We start from the raw sequence: 2,941 nt of genomic DNA, 5'->3' as shown, positions 1-2,941 counted from the left end.
GAAGTAAAACAGGAAGGGCTGGCAGATAGGTCCTGCCTGGGGTGTCCACCCCGGGTTGTGGGGAGCAGTATGGACACCCCCCCCCGATGTGTTTAGCTCGATTCATGGTGACCTGGCTCAGCAGCTAAGGTGATAAATCAATAACCTACCTCCTCCCCTCTTAGTGTAAGAGTGAGGACTAACGAGTCCTATCTTCTACCCCAGCTGTTCTCAAACCTTGTGGTCTCAGAAACTCTTGACATGCTAAAAAACTGTTGAGGATCCCCGACAGGATATATATTGTATCTGTCAATATTGACTCTAGTGAAATTAGAACTAAGAATGCTCCTACATGCTGCGACATCCCTGGCTGTCCAAGTGGTTAAAAATTTGAGTTTCCAATGCCGGAACCTAGGGTTCAATCCTTTATTAGGGAACTAAGAGCCCACATGGTGCTTGAGCAGTGTGGTCAAATAAAACAAAAATAATAAAATAAATAATAAAAGGCAATTATAAAACAGACTGCTTCTAAATGTTTATTAATGCATTTTAGAAGAAGAATAAACCCATTATGTGTTAACACAAATCATTTTATAAAAATTAGCTATGTTTTTCAAAACAAAATGTGTGATGAGAAGAGTAGCATTCTGCATCTCTCTTTAATTCTGGCTTAATAGGAGACAGCTAAACTGTACTGTCTGCTTCTGCGTGCAATGTGTTGTGATACGGTGCCTTGGTTAAAGTATATGAAGGTAATTAGACCTCACACAGGTGCGTAGTTGGAAAAGAGGGCAATGTTCTAATAGCTTCTCGGATCACTGTGGATGCTACACCAAAACTCACCAAGTTATAGGTTCTAAATGTTTAGTTGCCGTGTGGAACCCAAAACCCCATCAATCAATGGCTCCTACTTCAATTTCTTACATGCCATTAGTCCATCGTGTACTTGAAATGGATTTTTTTTTTCTCTCACAAAACTTTGTCCCATCGTGCATCGGTCTTTTGGAAAAATTTTGGTTCACTGAGTTTGCAGGTCTTCCAAAGGCTGACACTTTTCATTATACAATATTTAAAAGAAAAAATCATGCTTGTTAAAATCAGCACCCATCCCCTAAGTAAAGTTCTGAAGTACCAGGAAGCTGTCAAGCTCCTGGTGGCTGATACAAGGGTTCCAAAATTCCAATTTTCACTTGAAAGCTCGAATTTTATCACCAGCAAGAAAATCCTGTCAGTTGCTTTCCTTGAAGTGACAGGCTCGCTTCATTTCTTTTTGAGAAAATGTCTAGCGAAGACCCCAGCCTAAGAGCCCCGGCGTGGCTGTCAGTCATTCTTTGAAGGCAAAATGCTGTGCCCAGGAAGAAGCGGCTTGTTCAGCTCTGAACAGAAATGATGGCACAAAGAAATGAAACGAAGTGTTTTCCTTGAGACGGTGCTCATTCCGGGGTGGACAGCGGAAATGGTTTATACACATGCCCCAAGGTAGAAAAGAGATGTGTGCATGAGGGTCAAGATTAATAAAACTAATAGTTTTTGCTGCTTCATTAAGAGCATTTTGAAGCGAACTTGTTCAGTCACTAAGTCGTGTCCAACTCTTGGCGACCCCATGGACTGCAGCACGCCAGGCTCCCCTGTCCTTCACTATTTCCCAGAGTCTGCTCAAATTCATGTCCAATGAGTCAGTGATGCTATTCAATGATCTCTTCCTCTGCTATCCCCTTCTCTTTCGCCTTCCATCTTTCCCCACATCTTTTCCAGTGGTCAGCTCTTCACACCAGGTGGCCAAAGTACTGGAGCTTCAGTTTAGCCTTTCTAAATTGTTAAGCACGTGAAACGGCCATGAGGACAGTTTGGTGCTACTGCTTGGATTCCTGCTAAGCCACCGGCTACTTTACTTACCGCATTTGCACCCTAGCTACAAATGTCAACATGGAGAAATGGCGTCTTAGCATAAACATGAAAAAAGTTTTGACTTCACAGACTCCCTGTAAGAGTCCCAGACAACTTTAGGGTCTACATTTTAAACACATTATACTATGACACTCCAAAGAAATAATGAGAAGTTGTTCACAGATGTATAGTCAAGCAATTCCACTCCTGGATTCTCATCTGGAAAAAAAAAAAAAAAGAAAACACTAATTCAAAAAGACACCTGCACCCAGTGTTCATAGCGGTATTATTTGCAGTTGTCAAGGTATGGAGGCAACCTAAGTGTCTATCAACCGATGAGTAGACAAAAAAGATGGGATGGACATATATATATATATATATATATATACACACGCATATATATATATATATATTTAAGCTACTCAGCTTAAAAAATGAAATTTGACAATTGCAACAACATGGATGAACTTGGAGGATATAATGCTTGGTGAAATAAGTCAGACAGAAGAAAGACAAGTACCATATGGTCTCATGAATGTATGTAATCTGCAAAAAGAGGTATCACTAATGTGTATAATCTGAAAAACAAGCTAGGGAATATAACGAAAAGAAACAGCCTGACAGATATAGAAAGAAAACTAGTAGTTACCAGAGGGCAGAGGAAAGGGACGGGGAGCCTGGTGGGCTGCCGTCTATGGGGTCGCACAGAGTCGGACACGACTGACGCGACTTAGCAGCAGCAGCGGCAGCAGAGGAAAGGGAGAGAGGCAAAATAGGGGCAGTAGATTAAGAAGTGCAAAAACTGCTATGTATAAAATACATAAGTTACAGCGATATATTAAACAGCATAGGGAATATAGCCAATGTGTTATAGTAACTATAAATAGCCTATAACCTTCACAAATTGTGAGTTACTATGTTGCGTGAGTGAGTGGAAGTCACTCAGTTGTGTCCGACTCTTTGCAGCCCCATGGACTATACAGTCCAAGGAATTCTCCAGGCCAGAATACTGCAGTGGGTAGCCTTTCCCTTCTCCAGGGGATCTTCCCAACCCAGGGATCAAACCCTGGTCTCC

Source organism: Ovis aries, chromosome 22 (assembly GCF_016772045.2).
Source record: "Ovis aries strain OAR_USU_Benz2616 breed Rambouillet chromosome 22, ARS-UI_Ramb_v3.0, whole genome shotgun sequence".
Lineage (NCBI taxonomy): Eukaryota > Metazoa > Chordata > Mammalia > Artiodactyla > Bovidae > Ovis > Ovis aries.
This window is presented reverse-complemented; position numbering follows the sequence as displayed.